Source organism: Quercus lobata, chromosome 8 (genome assembly GCF_001633185.2).
Source record: "Quercus lobata isolate SW786 chromosome 8, ValleyOak3.0 Primary Assembly, whole genome shotgun sequence".
Lineage (NCBI taxonomy): Eukaryota > Viridiplantae > Streptophyta > Magnoliopsida > Fagales > Fagaceae > Quercus > Quercus lobata.
Genome location: NC_044911.1, coordinates 5,041,850 through 5,064,836, shown reverse-complemented (window position 1 = coordinate 5,064,836; position 22,987 = coordinate 5,041,850). Strand labels below are relative to the sequence as shown.

The window sequence follows — 22,987 nt, the reverse complement described above, 5'->3', positions numbered from 1 at the left end:
CCATCACCCATTGAATCTATTTTTTTGGAAAACCCAATTTAATCATTATGCCTTGCAGAAAATTCCACTTAACATGATCATATGCTTTACTGATATCAAGCTTCAATGCCAATGATCCTTTTTTTCCTTTTTTCCGAGAATGCATAGAATGTAAAACTTCATAAGCCACCAACACATTGTCAGTAATAAGCCTCCCTGGCACAAAAGCACTCTGTGTGGAAGATATAATAGATGGAAAAATCTGTTTCAACTTGTTAGCCAACACTTTGGAAATAATTTTATAAATGATATTACACAGACTAGTTAGCCTAATATTAGACATTCTCTTAGGAGATTTAATTTTAGGTATTAGAACAATATTAGTGTGGTTTATATCAGGCCCCATAACACCAGAATGTAAATAATCTAACACTGCATTAACTACATTTTCACCCACTATATGCCAAAACTTTTGGTAGAAAAGAGCATTCATACCATCAGGTCCAAACGCCTTTATTTGTCCCATTTGGAACACCGCTATCTTGATTTCATTAGCAGTATAAGCACTGGACAATATCTATTGCATATCTGGGGTCACCTTATGCTCCACTGTGCTAAGACAATCATCAACCTAAGTACAAGTACCTGCATGAAACAAGTTCTAAAAATAATTTATTGCCACCTGAGAAATATCATCCACCTCCTCCACCCAATCACCATCAGAATTTTTTACACCCTCTATATAATTTCTCCTCCTCCGTTATGATGCTTTAGAGTGAAAAAGTTTTGTATTCTTATCTCCATGCTTAAGCTAAGAAATTCTAGATCTTTGTGCCCAAAAAATCTTTTGTTTCATCAATAAATCATCCAACTCCTTGCTCACCTCCAAAAATTCTGTCTTCGAAGCCTTTGTGGTCACCTCCATATTTAAATTTTCCAATATTTTTTGGAGCTATTTGATATCTTCACTGTTCGGTTTGCCTTAGAAAATCCCCAAGCTCGTAATTGGTCACCATAACTCTGAATTTTCTGCTTAATACCTACCAACCCGTGCCCTCCATTATAAGCCATAGTTCATGCTTCATTGACAATAGTCTCACATTCTTCCCAAAGCAGCTATGATTCCTCAAACTTAAATCCTCTTCTACCTTGTCAGCTTTGCTTCTCAAATTTTTGTGTGTGAAGAACAATTGGCAAGTGATCCGAGGCATGAGGAGCCAAATGCACCACTGAACTCAATTGGAACTTTTCTCTCCATTCTGTCATTACAATAGCCCTGTCTAACCGGATTCTTGTGTTTGCCTCTCCTGGCCGTTTATTATTCCAAGTATAAGGGTATCCCTTAAAACCCAAATCCTACAAGTGACACTCCTCCATTGCAGCCTGGAAATCCTTAACTTGGCTTGCTTGAGCTGGCCATTTACTGAGCTTCTTAGAGGATTGGAGAAAAGCATTAAAATCTCCTATACATAGCCAAGGATCCTCCACAAAATCCTTATGATGGTTTAGTAACTCCCAAGACTTATGTTTTTGCTATGCTTTCGGCCATCCATAAAAGCATGTCAACCACCACTCAAAACCATCGTCCTCCTTCACTTTTGTTAGCACATGATTATCAGTGAAATTGATCAAATCCATCCTAATATCATTTTTCCATAGTAAAGCCAATCCTCCACCCGAGTCAAGTTCCTTAACAATGATTTTATTTGGCTAAGGCAATTCACCATACAATTTTTCAAAACCATCCTTATCTAGTCGTGTCTCCATAGGAAAACACACATTGGGAGATTGTTTCCTCACAATTTTGCGAAGGCTAGAACCTGTCCAAGGGTTCCCAAGCCCTTGGCAGTTCCAACTTAAGATCCTCATTGCTCCTGGCAAGGGTGGATCTCCACCCCCGTTGATATATCATCAAAATCAATATCATATTGTCCTCCTTTTCCACGCTTCACCATCCTTGTGTTTGAATCTGCCTCTGTCCCCTCTCCTGCATCAAGCTTTGAATTTCTCTTCCCAAGTGTAGGCAACTTAAAGGCCTTAGAAATCTCAACAAGCCCAAAATCCATTCGGTTTTTTCTAGTCCAAGTGGATTTGGGCTTTGTGAGGCCTAAACCATGCAGGCCCGAAACTTGGTCCACAGTACCAGTTTCTAATACAAAATTTTCTTCATGCAACTTGTCATGCTGTCCCTCATCCACCTCAATTTGTAAACTAGCTGTCTTCATAGCACTAACATCCCTTTGCACTGAATTAGACACCTAGAAATTCTGCCCCGATGTCATGCTCTCACACTTTCCCTCAACCACGTGTCCATCACTTGCAAAGTCAGCATTATCAAGTTGCTGAAATTTAGACTGAAGTTCTTGATTCTCGGATTCTTCCTCATCCATCGCAGAAGGGTTTCCAACCTTCATTCCTTCCACCGATGTTTCACCATGCATCTTTCCAAATTCCAATCGAACTGGTCCTATCGTGTTGCACATCCCCTGAAGTCTGATCCCATTCAGCACTTGGACCTGTGTTTTTATTTGGCGAAAAGCGTGATCGACCCCTCATTGCACATAGAAAATCCCCATACTGATAGTCTACCTCTCCTCCATTCTTAACCGCTGCAAAGTGTGAGGCACAGTGCTTGACATCATGACCAAGCATGCCACAGTAATGGCAAAACATGGATAATCTTTCAAACTTAAATTTAACCCAAGTACGGACTCCATTTGAACCAGCAATAAAAGCACCCCTTCGAATCAGTTTCGCTATCGGCAATGCAACTCTGACTCGCATAAAAAAATTAAAATAATCCTGACGCTGCTTCCTTTCTACCTCTTCCACCAATCCAATCCGACTTCCAACTTCCTTTCCCACTTGAGGAGAGATCATGTCAAGCGGTGCACCCCAAATCTGAACCCAAAGAGAAGCATATTCAAACTTAAGGTTCCCCACTGTCATCCCTCTCTTCCATCGTTGGAGTAAAAGAAGCTGATTATCAAAAGACCAAGGACCCCCATCGAGAACTTTAGACATATCAAACTTCGATTGGAACTTGAATTGGAATAGATTCGGCCCTTCCTCAATTATGTGCATCCGGTCCTCCAAACCCCACACTTTCTTCAAAGTGATCTTAGCCGCTCTTTTATTGAAGGATTTACATGTAAGGAATTTCCCAAGAAGACTCAAAGTACAACTTTCTATGGCCTCCACTCGTCCTTCATCAGAGATAGGAATAATTTCCTCCTCCTTAGACGTTAACTTCATATTCCCCAACCCATCAATAACCTCATCTGCCATGTTAACGTACAAACTAGAAAAAGAATACCCTTAGACTAATGTCAAGGGAGAGAAAACCTCACGCCTCATGAGAGAGAGAACTCCCACGGCAGGGAGAATACCTTTTAGCATTTCTAAAGGTTGTTTCATGGATGTCTAAAGGACTATAACTTAAGTGCTTCATAAATTGACAAATACATACTATTTTATAAGTTAAGGTTGTATTTGGAATAGGCAAAAAAGAAAGGAAGAGAAAGAAATAGGAAGGAAAAGTTTTTGCTTCCTTTGATTGGTTCATATGAGAAAAGAGAAAATTGAGAAGATTAAGGAAATAAATTAGCCCGGGTCCCTTTTTGTTATCCGCTCAATTTGGATGGACGTGGAGAGAAGCATAAAAATCAAGAAGGGAAGATTAGGGCCTGTTTGGGTAAGGAATTTTCGTCACTCAATTTCCATCACTCATCACTCATCACTCATAACTCATCACTCATCACTCATCACTCAATTTTTCACATCCGTTTGCCTTCATCACTCAGTTTTCATCACTCACTATTTTTCACACTATTTGGAGGGCCCACACCTGTCACGGTACAGTGTTTTTTTTTTTTTTTTTCACTAGCAGCTTCTTCTTCTTCTTTTTTTTTTTTTTTTCCCTCCTGGGTTGGTTGTTCGGTCTGGGTTTTTTTTTTTTTTTTTTTTTTTTTTTTTTTTTTTTTCACTAAGTTTGGTGAGTCTAGGTACTTAAAAAAAGAAAAAAAAAAGAAAAAAGAAAAAAAGACAAACAGCCAACGCAACGCCAACCCAGAAAAGAAAAAGAAAAAGGAAAAAAAAAAAAAAGTCAAAAGGTGGTCAAAAGTTGCGGCTTTGGGTCCCTCATGTGTGTTTATTTACGGAAATGCCATTGAGTTATGAGTTATGGAAACTGAAAACAGCCTTTTGTTGTTTTCAGTTTCCATAACTCATAACTCAAAAATCAGAGAATTGAGTGATGGAAACAGAGTTATCGTTTGGCCAAACAACCTTTTTGCTATGGGTCCCACCATTTTTGAGTTATGAGTTATGGAAACTGAGAATTGAGTTACGGAAACACTTAAACCAAACAGGCTCTTAACTTTCATCACTTTCTCTATATTGTTAGGGCCCAAAAGTTGTTGTTGTTGTTTGTTTGTCTGTCTGTTTTTTTTTTTTTTTTTTTTTTTTTTTTTTTTTAATTTTAGAAAGCATTAATTTTTCTTTCAATTTTCCTTTCCTTCACTGCTTCACAAACCAAAAAGAGAGGAAAGATAAATATATTTTTATGTTAACTTTCTTGTATCATTTCCTACTTATTTCCAAACATACACAAGGGAGCATTTTATTTTCCATTTCTTTACCTTTTTTTTTTTTTTTTTTCCTTTCTCTTTTCTTTTCTCTCCTCCCAACTTCAACCTAATCTTAGAGTTACTTTAAATTTATTCCATTGAATGATAATTATCCACATATATTTTAATCACATAACCATTAAGTGTGCATTTGTGAATTAATTAAAAAAAAGTTTTTTCTTTTGTTTTTTTATTTTAATTTTTTAAAAATAAACTAACTTTTAACTTTTTGTAACACATACATAAAAGTTATCAAAAACCATATAATTTTTTATAAACATTATACAAATAATCTATTGGAAATAAGAATTAATTATCATATGAACACTTTTAAATCTTTTAAAAAAGTCACAGTTCTAGTAAATACCTAGTGTATTGGTCATCAGGGGCAACCTAAAATTGGAGGCCAAACTTGATCCTATGTTTTGTAGCATGCATTCTCATCCGTGTTGCAATTGATTTAGTAAGCTGCATGTCCTAAGGCGATATATTTGAATGTGACATTTTTATTATCACTTAAATAATATTTAACTATTATTTAATATCATAATATATACTATTTATAAGAGGATTCCCTTCTTTGGACTAAACTTTTATGTGGTTTAAAAATACCCTTAAACTTTATGTTTAACAAGGAAAAAACTTGAAAACAATCTATTTTTTTTTATAACAAAAATCCATTCCTTTTATTTTTATTTTGTAATATGCTTTTTTTTTTTTTTTTTTTTTTTGTGGAAGAATTTTAAAGCTATAAAAAAATTTTCTAAAAAAAAAAAAAAAAAAACTTACAAACGATTTAGTAATGAATGTGATTAGTCATTATTAACACTTCAAAAAGATAATAAATAAGTATTTGAATAAACGATGTTAGGGGTTTCTAAAAAAAAAAAAATAACGATGTTAGGGATATTATAAATTTTAAAATATGAGGCTTACAAAGATATATTATCAATCATAAAAAATAATTCAAAAATGCATTTAATAAGTTGTTGGCATGCATAAATCATATTAATTGTCACATCAATTTATAAAGGCTTTGAAGTAAAATTATAGTATTTTTAGTATTTTCCTATATGAATCATTTTTTGTGATTAATGACACATATATTTGTATTTAAAGTTGCATTATCTCTAGCATTACTCAGTTTTTTAAGGCTTCTTAAAAGTAGAAAAAAAAATATAAAGCTAATTTTTTTCCCTATATCTTTTATTTATATATATATATATATATATATCAATTTTTGCCCCAAAATTTGGAGGCCTTCTCTAGTTGGGGTCTTAGGCGTAAGTGGCCTTGGCCTAGGGTGGCCCTGTTGGTCATGTCATAAATAATAAGGGAGAAAAATTTTTGTCAAATTGTTTCTAATTTTTTCGCATGTCCTAGTGTCCAAGAATCAAGAATTATACAAAAGTTTTGGTAGAATTGAAAGTTCAGTAATTGATTTTATAGTATACACTGATACCAGTTGGGTTGGCTAATAAAGAACTGAAAAGAAGCAGACACCAGCAAATCCACTTGAGAGTGCACGCCTTAGTGGAAATACACCCCCCTTTGTTTGTCTCACGTAGCTGCACATTCGTGGCACTATTAGACCTATGAGACTTGCCGGCCACGTCATCCTAGGACCCAACAAACACTCAATTATATATAAGAGAAAATCTTTCACTCTGACACAGAGTCTATCAGAGTTTTGCATGCCCATCTTTTCTGACAGAAAACCCCACAAAAGCTCCGTAATGCAATTTGTTGAATCCTCAAAGGGTGGTATGACAACCTTGTTCTCACATTACTACTCATTCATGAACCCAGGTATTGATTTTCTTCTGAAACCTGTTTTCGTACGTGGGCTTTCTGCTTCATTACATCTGGTTTTGTTAACTGTCATGTTTATCTCATGGCTGTGCAAGAAATTCAAGGTGGTTAATAGTGAAGGTCCAAGCCAAAGGTTTAAGGAAACAAGGTGTTTGTACCTTAAACAGACTGTAATTTGTTGTCTGGGTGTTTCTCTGTTTAGTCTTGTGTTATGTTTATTGAATTACTGTTGGTATAGAAATGGTTGGTCTATTGAAGAGTTAGTGACACTTTTGGATTTAGCTCTTAAAACACTTGCTTGGGGTGCAGTTAGTGTTTATTTGCGTACCCAATTGTTTAATTCAGGTGAACCAAAGTACCCATGTTTGTTGATTGTTTGGTGGGGTTTGTATCTCTTTACTTCTTGTTGTGGCCTTGTTATAGATGTTCTTTATAGGAAACATGTCAATTTACCTGTTCACTATTTTGTTTCCGATGTTGTCTCTGTTGTCATGGGTTTGTTCTTCTGTTATGTTGGGCTTATTGGGAAAAATGAGGGTCTAGGTGCCCTAAAAGAACCTCTTTTGATTGTTGATTCTAATGCAAGTAATGAAGCAGAGTCAAATAAGTCTAAGGGCAGTGAAACTGTAACCCCTTATTCGAATGCTGGTTTTTTTGAGTATTCTTACTTTCTCATGGATGGCTCCTTTAATTTCTCTTGGCAATAAGAAGACATTAGACCTTGAGGATGTTCCTCAACTTGCTCCGAGTGATAGTGTAGTTGGGGCCTTTGCAAATTTTAGAAATAAGCTTGAGGCTGAGTGTGGAACAATTAATGGAGTCACCACAACGAAGCTAGCAAAGGCATTAGTCTCCTCTGCACGGAAAGAGATTCTTTTGACAGCCTTTTTGGAGATTATGAACACAGTGGCTTCTTATGTTGGACCATATCTGATCTACACTTTTGTTCAATACCTCAATGGGCGGTGGGATTTCAGCCAAAATGAAGTCTATGTTCTGGTTTCAATGTTTTCTGCTGCAAAACTTGTGGAATGTCTCACACAGGAGCACAACTCCTTTAGGGTGCAGCAGACTGAAATTAGGATCCAGTCAGTATTGGTCACAATGATCTATAATAAAGAGATGACCCTTTCATGCCAGTCAAAGGTCCACACCAGTGGAGAGATCATCAATCTAATGGTTATTGATTCTCAAAGGATAGGTAATTTCAGTTGGTTTATGCATGAAACTTGGATTGTTCTTGTTCAAGTTGCCATTGCATCATCAATTTTGTATAAAAATCTTGGGCTTGCTTCAATTGCGGCTTATGTTGCAGGCATACTTACTTTGTTGGCTAATTTTCCTTTGGGAAGTTTACAAAAGAAATTTCAGGGCAAGAAAATGGAATCCAAAGATTGAAGGATGAAGGCAACGTCTGAGATTTTAAGCAACATGCGGATTCTCAAGCTTCAAGGATGGGATATGAAGTTTCTGTCTAAAATCATGGAGCTCAGGAAGACTGAGGCAGGGTGGTTGAATAAGTTTCTTTACACTTCTGCTATATCCTCATTTGTCTTCTCGGGTGCCTCCACATTTGTATTGGTGGTCACTTTTGGAGCTTGTATGTTGATGGGGATCCCACTGGAGTCAGGGAGGATCTTATCTGCACTTGCAACATTTGGGGTTCTTCAGGTGTCTATCAGTAACTTTCCAGAGACAATCTCAATGATAGTTCAAACGAAAGTGTCCCTTGATCGAATTGCATCTTTCCTTCGTCTTGATGACTTGCAGTCTGATGTTATAGAGAGGCTTCCAAGGGGTAGTTGAGTAGTTCTGATACAACAATAGAGATTATTGACGGGAATTTCTCTTGGGATTTACCTTCCTCTAATCCAACATTAAAAGATATTAATTTTGGAAGTGAAACAAGGCATGAGGGTTGCTATTTGTGGGACTATTGGCTCAGGCAAGTCAAGTTTGCTTTCCTGTATTCTGGGAGAAGTACCCAAGATATCTGGGACTGTTAAGTTGTGTGGGACAAAGGCCTATGTTGCTCAGTCTCCTTGGATACAAAGTGGCAAGGTTGAAGAGAACATATTGTTTGGCAAAGAGATGGAAAGGGAAAAGTAATAGAGGGTCCTTGAAGCATGTTCCTAGAAGAAGGATCTGGAAATTTAATCATTTGGGGATCAGACTGTCATTGGCGAGAGAGGAATCAATTTGAGTGGCGGGCAGAAGCAAAGAGTCCAAATTGCACGTGCTCTATATCAAGATGCTGATATCTATTTCTTTGATGATCCATTTAGTTCCGTGGATGTTCATACAGGATCCCACCTCTTTAAGATAATTACTAATTCATTTGCCAATTTTAATTCTTTTAAATTTGGGGTAAATTGAGTTTCTTTTTTTAATTTGTCAACCACTTAAAGGTCTTGCAATACCATTGCACTTTGTTCATATTTTTTTGGTAGTTGTTGCATTAACTCCTTTTGGTGTATATTTACTGATAACCAAATGGTAGGAATGTTTGCTGGGACTTTTGAGTTCAAAAACAGTGGTTTATGTTACTCATCAAGTGGAGTTCTTACCTGCTGCTGATCTTATCTTGATGAGCCATTCACATTTAGCTTCTTTTTGTCTTTTTCTTTTTGAACTCAAGCTTAAGGATAGAGTTTCAACTGCTAACTACCTTGAACTCAACTTGTTGTAAGGTCATGAAAGAAGGAAGGATTACTCAAGCAGGAAAGTACAATGACATTCTTAATTCAGGAACTGATTTTATGGAACTTGTGGGAGCGCATAAGAAAGATCTGTCGGCACTTGATTCTACAGAGGCTGGGTTAGTTTCTAGAATTATTAGTACGAGCAAGGAAATTGGTAATGTGGTGGTTGTGCAGAAGCAAGGGAATGAAGATACTCAAAATGCAAAAGTAGATGACAAAGTTTTGTCAAAAGGACAGATTATCCAAGAAGAAGAGAGAGAGAAAGGTAAAGTTAGATTTTCAGTCTATTGGAAATATATCACTATGGTGTATGGAGAAACTCTTGTGCCATTTATATTGCTAGCACAAGTACTCTTTCAGCTACTTCAAATTGGAAGCAATTATTGGATAGTCTGGGCAACTCCTGTCTCACAGGGCATGAAGCCTGATGTTGGTAGCTCCACTCTAATGATTGTTTATGTTTCTTTGGCCATTGGAAGTTCTTTCTGCATCCTTGTGAGAACCATGCTTGTTGCAGCAGCTGGATTCATGGCTGCCAATCAATTATTCAATAAAATGCACTTACGCATTTTTGGTTCTCCCATGTCTTTTTTTGATGCCACTCCAAGTGGACGAATCCTCAACCGAGTAAGTGTAAATAATGTGTATGGTGCTCCTTTTTTTTTCCATAGTTTGTAATTTTATCTCTCTCTTTTCAGTTTGAGCAGTTCCTCTCTCTCTCTCTCTCTCTCTCTCACACACACACATTTATTCTTTCAGATAAACACAATGGGGTACAGAAATTTTCTAAATTAATTTTGTGTTATTGCAGGTTTCTACAGACCAAAGTGCAGTGGATTTGAGTGTTCCATTTCAAGTTGGGGCATTTGCCTTTTCAACAATCCAGCTATTTGGGATTATTGCAGTTATGTCTCAAGTTGCATGGCAGGTTTTCATCATTTTTATCCCAGTGAGTGCAGTCTGTATCTGGTATCAGGTATACCATCTGACTTTGTCATAATGTTGTCTTACATTTATGCTGAAAATGGCTTAATCACTTGACATTTAGGATGACATAAATGATCTCACTATATGTTCTTTACACCGCATTCTTTATATTTTAGGCTTGTACAAGCTACAAGCTCTCCAAGATTAAATGTCAAACCTTTTTATAGAGTTTTTCTGTCTTATTGGAAATAAAAATTCACTGAATTTCTAGATATATGAATACTTGTTGAACAATGTTTTTGTTAGAATATTATGGTTATATGATTAAATCAACCATTTCCCAATGGCTGAAACTTATGGGACAGTTAGTAATATATCAGTTTTTTCTAGAGATAGATGTTTGCCAACTTGCAAGATGAATGTAGTGTACTTTTCAGTGCCCTTTATGCCCTATAATTTCTAGAAATTTTTGTTAGAACTATGGAAGAGCCACTAAGATATGCATCCATCATACCTAAATTCCATGGTAATCTTACATTGTAATCCTATCAGTTTTATGTGGAGAGAGGTGTTCTCACAAATGTATAATTATGCAGAAATATTACATAACTTCAGCACGAGAACTAGCAAGATTAGTTGGAGTATGCAAAGCTCCAGTGATACTACATTTTGCTGAAACAATTTCAGGCTCAACAACTATTAGAAGCTTTGATGAAGAAACAAGATTTAGGGACATAAATATGAAACTGATGGATGCTTATTCTCGGCCAAGGTTCAATATTGCAAGTGCAAGGGAATGGTTGTGCTTGCGCTTGGATATGTTATCTTTTATTGCTTTTCTCTTCCTCTTAGTTTTCTTGATCTCTATTCCAGAAGGAGTCATTGTTCCGGGTAAATAATACCCATTTGGTGTCTTACTAACAGTTCTACTTGCGCTGCTTGATTTTAATTGCTAAAGGAACTCAAATATATATATTTTTCCTTTTGTCCTGAAGGCATTGCAGGCTTAGCTGTGGCATATGGACTTAACCTAAACATGTTACAAGCCTGGGTAATTTTGATTCTTTGCCAAATGGAGAACAAAATTATATCAGTAGAGAGAATTCTTCAATACACTTGTATCCCAAGTGAGCCACCTCTTGTGATAAAAGAGAATCAGCCAAATCATTCTTGGCCATCAAATGGAGAAGTTGATATTCGGGATCTGCAGGTGAGTTCTTGTTCACTACCTCAAAACTGAGATATTATATGTAGGGTCATTAATGGTAAAGATTTTAATTCAATATACATTAAGAAATGCTAATGGGAGTAATATAGGTACGGTATGCCCCACACATGCCACTGGTATTGCAAGGTATCACTGGGGATTGAAGGAAAAAAAAAAAAAAAAAAAAGTAAAAGCTGCACAATGTACAGATATGGGACCCACAAATAATTAAAAAATATTGAGTGATGACAAGTGAGTAATGGTGCCAAACAGGGTGGAGTGTTTTAAGTGATGAGTGATGAGTGATGGGTGATGAAAATTGAGTGATAAGTGATGGGTGATGAAAATTGAATGATGAGTGACCATTTTTTTAAACCAAACAAGGCCTAAGTGGTTGCTGTGTGTTTTAGGTATACTCTACCAAAAAATAATGTACCCTTATTTCTTCGAACAAATGTACACATGGTTCATTTCAGTTAATGACAGATAATGGTTTTTATTTATTAGAGAAAATAAGTTATAACTTTTATGCTTGAAATGAATCCTGTAAGTTTATTCTTACATACAATTTTCTCTTGAGAATGTCTTATGTTTGAGGCTATCCTGTCAAATGATAGGTTATGTAAGAGTTGAGCAATTTAAAGCATGATTTTAAAACAATGATGCCAAATAGTAATTTAGACATAGTGATACTTCAATATAATAGAACAAATGGCTTATAACTTACAAGTAGAACACCATTGCAACCAGGCAAAAATTTGTTCAGCCCATCAGAGTTAAGACCTTCCGGAGTTACCTGTAAGTGGAGGGAAGTTTGAGTTAACTGGATTGTCAGTTGAAATCAATTAGAAACTTAAGAAACAGAAATCAACAAATAATCTTTACATACTTTGCAGGCAGTCTGATGTATGAGCATAATTGATGTATGATCTGTTATATATTGGTGAAAGTAATTGTGGGTTGTGATATGTGAGTGATCTTACATTGGATGTAAAAAATTGAAAAAAAAAAAAACCATGTTTTCAGCGGCTTGCTTGAGTGAGCTTGAGGGTTGCTAAGGCAAAGCTATAGTACACTGAGAGTGTTGATTGGGAAACACAGAATGCAAATCGATACTTTAGTGAGCTCACTCAGCGAGTTTTGGCTCTTGAGCAGAGGACAGGCAAGCATATGTGGGCTTAAGCCTAAGCTCACTCGATGGTTACTTGAGGTTCGCTTGAGCGAAGCGAGATAGTTGCAAAAACAATTTTCTACAAAATTTTGCAATTGAAACGATAGTGAAACAATTAAGACAGCCAAAGCAACATTTTAAGAGGCTTTACAGTGTTTGCATGACTTTTTAAGTGTGCCTTTTGAAAGGCAACTCTTCATTGTTTATTAATAGGGGTTCATATTTATGAAATTATAGAATAATGATAATTTTTTTTCTAATCTATATTTATATAGGGTCATGCTAATGAGTGCCCTTAGGACACTGGTTAAGAATCCAGTTATAGAAAGTTTTTATGGGAAAAGAAAAAAAAGCAATTAATATTTTGACAACTTTTTTCATTTCCCATAAAAGTAATGTCAAAACTTCTTTTAATTGGATTCTTAGCATTTCCCATCTATATCTATATAATAACTAATAGTCAAAATATTTGACTTTTTGTTGACCATGCTTCATTACGCCACGTGGTTACACAAATTACTGCCACATTTACATTTAAAAACACCAAAAAATTGTGCCTTTTCATTTAGTGAAATAAGAGTAATGTTTCAGTACTATTTTTTGCTACCGTTGTGTTCAATTGCACTGTTCCAGAGGGTAGTTATAAATTTTACACCTTCCCTAATAAGTTTCAGTTTATATCTCTGAAAAAAAAAAAAAACAAAAATAAAAAGCTTCTGATTCTTCACCCTGGGCACCCCTCTCTCTGTACGTTACTGATTTGCAAGATATTGCACCATCCTGCTAACAGGGGTAGTTACGAAATTTGCACGCTTATATATTTCTTTCCAAAAAAAAAAAAAAAAAACCACTTCATACAAGCATTTGCACGCTTAAGTACACTCTTTGAGGAGAATTTCTCCATACAAGCATTTTTGAAAAGCCCCCAAACTAAAAATCCTACGAACCCACGGCCACACGCATAAAACTTTGCTCTTCAATTGCGACCTTTCTCTCTCACTCCAGTCTCTATCCCCAACGACCCATAAAATCCAACTGCCCATTTGCAAGAATCATAAGATTAATCAATAGTCACAACTTCAACCATTGATCTTCTCTGTTTGCCAATGTGGTGGGTTTGTTATTGTTCTTCGAGGTACGCTCGCTTTTCTCTAAACTTATGTTCTTTCTCTGTTCTTTGAATTTATGTTGTTTATTGCGTTTAATTTTTTCCTTCTTTTTTATTATTTTTTTATTTTTTTACCTTTTGAATTTTTCTCCCTAGCCCTTCTCAGGTAAATTTCCTATAAATCTCTACCTATTTTAAGTTTTTAACGATCTCCTTTTTCAGAAGTTAGAGGCATGTATTATCTCCCCTTCAAATATTTGAGTTGAAGAAATGCCAGATTTAAATTAGATTTTGCTTTTGCATGTCAATTCCCAATTATTAAGACTACGAATTCTGGAGCAAAGCAAATGAGGATGGCTTCAATTAACGATATACGTCTTAACACAACTGCAGGTATTGTTTTATCAAATTTTATTGTTTCTCTTTCTCCTAATCTCCCATTAAGTTATGCATTAAAATATGAACTTTGATAGTTTTAGTGACATGTAATGCAGCATCAAAATTGATTAAGAAATTTAATTGATTTAAAAAAATTATGTGTCCTGTTTTATTCGGATCCAATTTCTTTGTCATATTTGTTCCCTTTAAGAACAAAGAAGGGTTTGGGGAAATGTTTATAGATTTTATTGATCAGAACCTATATGCTCCTCGTATTGATACTAATTAATTCATCTAAGAAGACGTACTTTGTACCTTACAGATGTCAATTGAATTAATATGTATGGTTTTATTCCTATGCCAGTTTAGGAATGGCTTTTCCAATTAGGGCATTCTTGTGCTTCATTTCAAAACAATTGAGGTAATATATTAACTTTAATCCTTTTTGTTAAATCAATTGTTGTGTTGTAATGCTTGAACAAATTTTTTGACACATGGAAGTTATGGTTATTTATGTTTTCTACGTTGCTGTTTCAGCTTTGCTTGAAGCTTCAAGAAAAGTTAATTTTAAAGATTTCTTAAGACAAGGCTTGCATCTGGAAGGTATAATTTTATCTTTTCCTCCTTGTGGGATCTAAACATATTTATTTTTATAGGTTCTGTTTACATGGTTATGGCATAGGTTCTTATGCTTTAAGGTAGAAAACAAATATTTTTAGTAATCAACAAAGTGGCATAAGATAAGGAGGTGCATATTTTTTATTTATATGAAAAAAAAAAAATAGAGAAATTGTTGTAGCAAGAGTCTTAATGACAACTTAAGTTTGTTTATTAAAAAGAGTATTTTTTTTTTTTCTTTCAAGAAACAGATTGAACTTTGGTAAGATACAGTTTTATTTAATTAAATTCATAGAAACCGTTGTTTGCCTTGCCTTGATATTTTTGTATGATGTTCTGTCAGTTTTGTTTACGAAGTTCGTCTACAAAACTTTCTACAAGTGAATTAATAGAGAGATTGAAAAATTAATTTGAAACTTAAGCAAACATATGACCTAAAATTTATTTTTTGTTCAACTTATCTATCATTCCCATATTTGATAAAATAGAGAATTAGGAGCCTCATTAAAAATCTAAAAGGATTATCAAATAGTCATAATACAACTGTAGGATAGTTTATGTACCTTAGATTTGGTTCTCTACAATCCATTTGTTTCTTTAATTGGGTTTTGATCTTTCTCTAAATGTATGTCTTAAATAATTATATATACGATCAAAGTGTATTCTCAAGTGGTATTGTGAGTAGTAACTTTTGCTTCCAATATTTTTTTTGTGTTTTCTTTATTTCAAAAATTTCTTTCTTTTTTGATTTTCAGGAAATAAAGGTCTCTTCTCACAAAAGCATGCAAGAGGAAGTCCTCCCTGCACAGTAGTTCAAGGTTGTTAACTAAAGGTACAAAATAAGTTATACAAAGTTAAAGGTTGTTTTTAACTTTGTATGTGGGTAGAACAAAGCAATCAAATATTTCATTTTGGTGTACTGTTTTAAGAGATTTGAGCTTTTTATGGGGATTTGAACTTCTATAATTACTCATGTATTTTTTAACATTCTTAAAAATAAATAAATAATATTATTTTAGAACTAAGTTTTAGTAGTTTTCCCGTGCATCGCACGGGTTAGCGACTAATATTACTAAAAGCTGAAACATGGCATTTATTGCTGCTGAATTCCTGTTGCGCCACTTTATTACCACATCATTTGAAACATAATTATTATTTATTCTTTTTTTTTTCCAAAAAAAAATATATATATATATATATATAAATAGATTATTGACTTTACACATTCATCTTTATCAGTTTTAACATCTATATATATTTCTTTTTTATTTTCAATTTTCCTATATTTTTTTTACATTCACTTATTTTTTAAATATTTACACTTTCTTCAACTTTTCTTCTTCCCTTACCTTTTCATACTACCCTCTACTTTAATATTACTATTTATCTTTCTCTTCATCTTCCTTTATTTGTCTCTTCTTATCCCTTCCCATTTACTATAAATTTGTTACTCTTTTCCATTCTTTGCATAGTTTTCTCTCACAAAAAGGTTCTCTCTCTCTCTCTCTCTCTCTCTCTCTCAACGTTTTGGTGGATTTTTATTTTTTATTGCATCTCCGCTTTAGGTTGATAAATTTTTGTGTTTTAAAGAAATCTAATTTAGGTTGATACAATTTAGTTTTGTGTTTTAAGTTATTATTATTATTATTTTGCTCTTTGATTGTTAAATTTTATTGATTACATTATAAAAAATTAAAGATAGTAGATAAAAATAAAATAGTATTCCATTACATAGCATAATTTGGATAATTTAGTGTTTATTGTTATATCTTTTAATTTTCTTATTTTTTTTTTCTTCTCTTCTATTTTACTCAATATTGAAATTCAACCACATCCTCCTTATCATTAAATTATTTATATTTTCTCTCTCTTTTTGTTTAAAAATAAATAAAAAATGTAATATTTTACTTAAATTCAAATAAAAGAAAATTATGCTCATCAAATTGTAATTATTTTTTTTAACATTTACACTTTCTCCAACCTTTCTTCTTCTCTTTACCTTTTCATCTCCCCAAACATCCTACCTTGATATCACTCTTCCTCTTTATTTATTTATTTATTTATTTTTATCTTCCTTTATTTTGTTTTTTTTTTAAATTTTATTATCATCATCCTCTTAGTATAAATTTTTCATTCACTCTTCCATTGTTTGTATAATTTTCTCTCACAAAAAAGTGGTTATTTCCCACTCTTTCTCCCTCAATTTTTTGGTGGATTTTTATTTTTATTTTTCTTGCATCTCTATTTTAGCTTGATAAAGTTTTGCATTCTTTAGAACTCTATTTTGGTTGATGGGATTTAGTTTTGTGTTTTAAGTTTTTTTTTTTTTTTTTTTTTTTTTTAATTTTTTATGACTTTGATTGTCAAATATTTTCATATAGCATTATAAATAATTAAAAATAGTATATAAGAATGTACTATTATTATATTACATAGAATTATTTGGATAAGTTAGTGTTTATTGTTATGTATTTTTTTTTCTCATATCATTTTATTTAACATTTAAATTCAGCCACATCCCCCATATATATCATTAAATTATTTAAATTTCCACTCCTTTTTTATTTTAAAAAATTTAAAATATAATATTTTGCCTAAATTAAAAATAAAATTGTCCACATTAAGTGGAGTAATGCTATGGAAACACTCATTCTCACATCCAATGCATCAAAGGAAGAATGAAATACAAAAAAAAAAAATGAAGTTAAAAACACTAAATTAAAAAAATTAAACAAAAAAAACTAATAATGCATATTTAATGTCATAGAATCATCATCAAATTTTGGAAAACGATAGGTTACCAATGGAGAGAGAGAGAGAGAGAGAGAGAGAGATGGTAGAGAAAAAAACAAATACAAAGTAATAAAGTGTAGATAAAGAAAAAAAAAAAAACCAAACGTCAATTAGTAATCGTTAATTGGAAAACAAAGAGTTTGTAAGGAGAAGTAAAAAATAAAATAGAGATTACCGTGTGGAGAACATTAAAAACTTTATAGTGTAGTAACATAAACCGTTAAATTCACTTAACAAATTAAATCAACAATCAACAATTAAATACAATCATAGTACTAAATTTAAATTTAAAACTAATCAAACTCTAACTATGGAAACCATATTAATCATAACTATGTAATTTCTCTGATAGTAGTAGAAATTACATATGAAATAAAGTTAGAAAATTTAAAAATCCATTTTTTGACATTTCATTTAACCTTATTTATATAATATATATATATATAATTTTTATACACTATTACTTTCGAAAATCTAACGAACAATGTTACCTCTCATTTATTGTCTTTGTTATGCAAATCATCAGTTATTAAATATATGATAATGGTAAGAAGCATTACAAATGAGATCACTAAAAAAAAATTAATTAACCACTATCATTATGGAGTAGTAGTTTATAATTTTACACATCCAAATAAGTGGAATATATAGAATTTTCTTAAAGGTATGTGTAAAGATACACTATATGTGTGTGTGTGTGTGTATAAAGGTAAAAAAAAAAAAAAAAAGTATATTTAAGGTTTTTATTAACTTAAAAACTAATGAAAAACTAATGGTTAATAACTAAAATTATAGTATTAATAAAATATTTAATGAGACCATCTTAAAAAAATTATCACGTGCAATGCGCGAGTATGCGACTAGTGCTTACTTAAAGCACAAACATATTTTGTGAGTGTGATACATTATAAGAGAGAAATTCACTAGATACTCCAAGATTGCTACTTGTAAAATTTGGGTTTGGTTGTATCTTGAAGGTGATTTGCCTTGAACCTTATAGCAAACTCAATCGAGTGTGGGTAAATATCATCTTAAAGATAGCAAATTTGTTCATGCCTCAAAACCTACTTCATTCTCTGCTTTTCCATTGGTTTTCCCCAAAATCACCAACAAGTTTGAGATGATATTTACGAAGAGATGGAAAAAGGATTTAGAGAGGCTTCTAAAGTGATGATCAAGACTTGCGAATCTCGATAGATTCAAAGAAACGAACATTCAATAATGGAATAAGATTCAAAGGAACAAATTTCGTTTGTTGCCAAGACAAGGTGATGCTCCTTTCGAATTGTAGATGCATAGAAAGCAAGGTATATGATTGTAGATAAAAGTTACAAATTTTATAATTCAAAAGCAACTTGATTTTGAAATTGATAGATGATGTTTATATGTTAGAATTATTGCATGAATGTTTAATTTATGTTCAAAGTAAGGAATACGTGATATAGAAACATTCTAAAGGTCGTACATAGTGTACAACCTCCTACTTTTTGTGGGGTTTAAAAGAGGTCATGGTATGCAGCCTACTACGTGTTAATTTATTGAAAAAATAGCCATTAAATTCACTGAGTGTAGAAAGAATCAAAAGAATAGGGATAGAGGAATAAAAAAAGGGAAAGGAATAGTAGCAATGCAAGTGTGGCAAATGCTATTGATGAATTAAGCCATGTTAAATTTTGCGTGTATGATCATCATAATGTGTATAGTTTGATATGTAATTTAATTCTACTGTAAAGTTGGTTTCTTGTATTTGTACTATGATAGTGCAAGTAGTAAAGTCTGATTCATCATACGCACTAGGAAGAGTTCATATGTTATACATTTTGTAGTTTAGTTCATTAGTGGAACTTGAATCGTTCAATTATAAGGTGGCAAGCATCAAAACTGGAGTTTATTTCATGCTGAAGTGTTGAACGCGTAGGCCATTGACCCCTGTAGCAGTCTTCTATAAAGTCCAATCGTCCCAAAGTGGGCCAAGTGGTTAATAAGAAAAAGCTCCACCTATGGACGAAATCTTCAAGGCAGTTTGGTGGGGACGCGGTAGGAGAAATTATAAGGATAAAATGTTACGCCACCTTCAAGCTATGCAAAGTTGGTGAAAAAAATTATTTCTTTAGAATGAGCAAGGATTGAAAGGAAAAAGAGAGCATTTTTTGAGAATGGAAGCATGGCACTGGAAAAGCTGATTGCCTAGTGTAATAGCAAGTCCATTCCCATTTGTAGCTTCTCTGATGAAGAGCTCAAGCAGGCAACCAACAACTATGATGCTCGTCTTGTTATAGTCCATAATGAGTTGTACTGGAAATGGTACAAGGGTTCTCTTGACAGCCGACTTGTTTCCATTAGGAAATTTGAAGGTGGTGTACACATTACAGAAGGCCGGGAATTGTCCAACTATGTCATCAATGATCAAGTGATTTCTGCAAAGATGAGCACTCACAACATTGTACTAACGCTTAGACTTGACCTCCCATTTTAGTAAATGAATTTGCTGTGAATGGTAACCTTGCCAATCAAATTCAGGGCTCTCGTGGCAGTCAATAACATCAGCCCTTAGCATGGGCAAGCAGGTTAAAGATTGCAAGGGAGATTGCTCATGTAATTTCATTTCTCTGTACTGCATTCTCTAGACCCATCATCCACAGGGATAGATATGCGGAATATCTTCTTAGATCAACATGATGTTGCCAAGTTATCCAACTTCTAATTTTCTATATCAGTCCCTAAAGGTGAAACTCACGTTCAAGTTGATATCTTGTCTTGGTGTGTAGGGTACATGTTCCCCGAGTATTTTGCTACAGGTAAGGTAACAGAGAAAGCTGATGTTTATAGCTTTGTCGCACTACTTTTAGAACTTGTAATAGGACAGAATTCAAATGATTTTACCCAATTGAATATTGGAGAATGTGTGGACTCCTCCAAACCAAAAAAAGAGTGTATTGGATTAGTAGTATGTATGCAAAATGGTGCTCAAGTTCGTTGCATTGTGGATCCTACAATCTTGGCAAGGGAAGGGAGAGCTAGTACTATAGAGCAACAATTGCAAGTAGTGGTAGACCTTGCCTTCACATGTAGAGACTCGGAGATAAGAGCAACTATGGTAGATGTTACCAAAGAACTCGTGGATTGAGAGGCTTGTCTTATAATCATCATTTTTCAGTTAGTCGCACACCTTACTTGGCTCTGTATAGCTTTATCTGTATATCTTTATCTATATAGATTTATCTTATTACTTTTGATGTTATATTTGGAGAAAGCAATAAGGAAAAAAGGTTGTTGGTAAGGGTCCAGATCAGTACAATTCGTAGCCAAACCCGAACACAATGAAGCTTGATATTGAGATATTCAAGTTGAATCCATGCCATGATATTGATCTATATTTCAACCATTCACACCCGTTTACATTTTCAAAGGCTTAATGAGACAATGACATGTGTTAGGTTCTAAGGAATTAGGAACTAATGTATTAAAACTTCAATTTGTAATGTTGGCAAACCATAATCAAAGCGTTTTAGTCGTGTTTTAGACTTGCTCAAAGTGTGTTTATATGTAAAGTTGGAATCGAGTGTTTTGCAGGATTTACTATATAAATCTGCCTGGCTCGATCGATTGAAAATTAGACTCGATTGATCAAAGCTCATGCAGATTGTTTTTCTACAAAATTTTCCAACTCAGCCTAAGCCCAATTTAACGTGTAGGGTTTTATGTTTTGTTTTAAGTATAAAAGGGAAAATCCTAGCCACGTTTTGAGGTTACTCTTTATGCTGTGTGTGTGAATCTTTTGTGAGATCTAGAGGTGTTTGCCTTCACATACACTTAGGGTTTCTAATCTCAAGATTGATGTTGAGAGTTTAGTGATCAATTCAGTTGCAGATTCAAGAGCTTAAAGATACACAAGCGGGAGTGCTTGTACTTGTTGTGAATCCAAGAAAGAAGTAGTCCGTGGACTCGGAGCTGTCACGTGGTCGTGGTAGTAAATTTCCTACTCGAGATAGCAATAGGATGTTAGTGGTCTAAGTCGCTATTGTGTAAACTTCAATTCTTTCATAGTGAATTCAATTTTACCTTGAGGATAGTTAGGTTAAATCCTCCCTAAGTTTTTTTACCGATTTGGTTTTCTTAGGATATCATATCGTTGTGTTCTTTATTTTCCGCACTTTACAATGATATGATATATTTATGTTAACCTAGATTTGATAATTTGACTAAGTAATCACTTGGCAAAATAACTAGGTTAATCTGGTGGTGTTTTAAGGGGTTTAAAAACAAACAACATGTATACAGTTCTACATGGAAATCTTCAGGCACTTTCTCCATATAGCGCTTATATTCAATACTTACTCCATACTGCGGTCATATTTTCAACAACAGTTAGAATCTTGATAAACATATATTAGACAAAAATTAGCAAGAAGTCCAGAGAGTAAAATTTACTTCCAATTGCAAATTCATGATCAATTGACAATTAAACTCCATGTAATAATCTTGTCTATGTTATTTCTCAATTATTAGCCACTTAAGAAAGGCTTCACCAAAGATAGTTTTCACTACATGCCTAACTGTTGTTGCAGAAGCTTCAAAAAAACAAATACATTGCTTTTTGATTAAAAAAAAAAAAAACTAAACACATTAGCTTCTGAATAGTAAAAAGAAACCCTAGGGAGGCTAGGAAAACGGCCAAAAACCCTAATTTGAGCTAATCACGTAATTAGGTGTCAAAATAGTTATTTTTGCCAAAAATAACAAAATTGAGATAATTGCAAAAATTGAAAATGCTGTCTCTAGGAGATGTCCTAAAAACATGATCTTATTTTGACTTTTGAAATAAAGTTTATTAAGGAAAAACAAATATTACTAAAAATATCAAAACCTTGTTTTTGGGGTCTTAATGAAGGAATTTGCCTAAATTTGGGAGACCCTTGAGTAATCTTGAGTCTGGATTAGAATGTCGTTTCTCTTCAACCTGCCAAATTTCATACAATTCTAACATCGTCACTCTGATGGCCTCTACTGGCACCTCCTTTGATCTTGCACCGTGACTTCCGGTGCCTTTGTGGCTCTAGGAAGACTTGTGCTATCTATTCTACATCACTAACTCTAGCATGTCTAAAATGTTTAAGGAATTAATTTTTGTCCTTTCTTATGAAAGTATTTACCAAATCCAGAGAAGTTCGAAGTCTGAGAAGCATTACCTCTTTTGTCAAATGGAGGGAAGGATGAGACCCACAAATGTTGGTCATAAACAATCATCCATCCTTATTCCTTAACACTGTTTCCTCTTTTTTACCTGCTCTCCTTCAACTTAATGTTCATGTCAAATACCAATATTTTGGTCCTTGGTTCTGGCACCATGCCCTTTAATGTCATCGCATTGAAAAAGCGCAAAGCACCTTGTATTCTTCATATTCCCTTGCCATAAAGCACATTTTTCATAATGCCATACGATCGTCGGTCTTGTCCCAACTCATTTCTCTCCATCACCTCCTATGTATATCTCACTCTTTCCTGATTATCCCAATCCATATACAACTTCAAGATCAAGTTGTAAGGGCCAGCATTCATCCTACATCCATTTCTCTATATTGTCTCCAAGAGCTCGAGCACATTTTCTAGATTCTTCAAGGACTTGAGCAAGTACTTTTAACTTAAAGCATTAGGCAAACATCT

General features: G+C 33.8%; 1 long non-coding RNA gene and 2 pseudogenes across 1 annotated transcript; all 3 read left to right on the top strand.

The window, feature by feature from the left end:
- The first annotated feature begins 6,343 nt into the window (after positions 1-6,343).
- Positions 6,344-11,419, top strand: LOC115956170 (annotated as a pseudogene).
- A 2,432-nt stretch (positions 11,420-13,851) lies between these two features.
- LOC115954604 lies at positions 13,852-15,419 on the top strand. Its single transcript, XR_004083931.1, has 4 exons — positions 13,852-13,927; positions 14,277-14,333; positions 14,450-14,515; positions 15,286-15,419. It is a non-coding gene; the product is annotated as an uncharacterized LOC115954604 (long non-coding RNA).
- A 3,904-nt stretch (positions 15,420-19,323) lies between these two features.
- LOC115956169 lies at positions 19,324-20,450 on the top strand (annotated as a pseudogene).
- Positions 20,451-22,987: the final 2,537 nt, after the last annotated feature.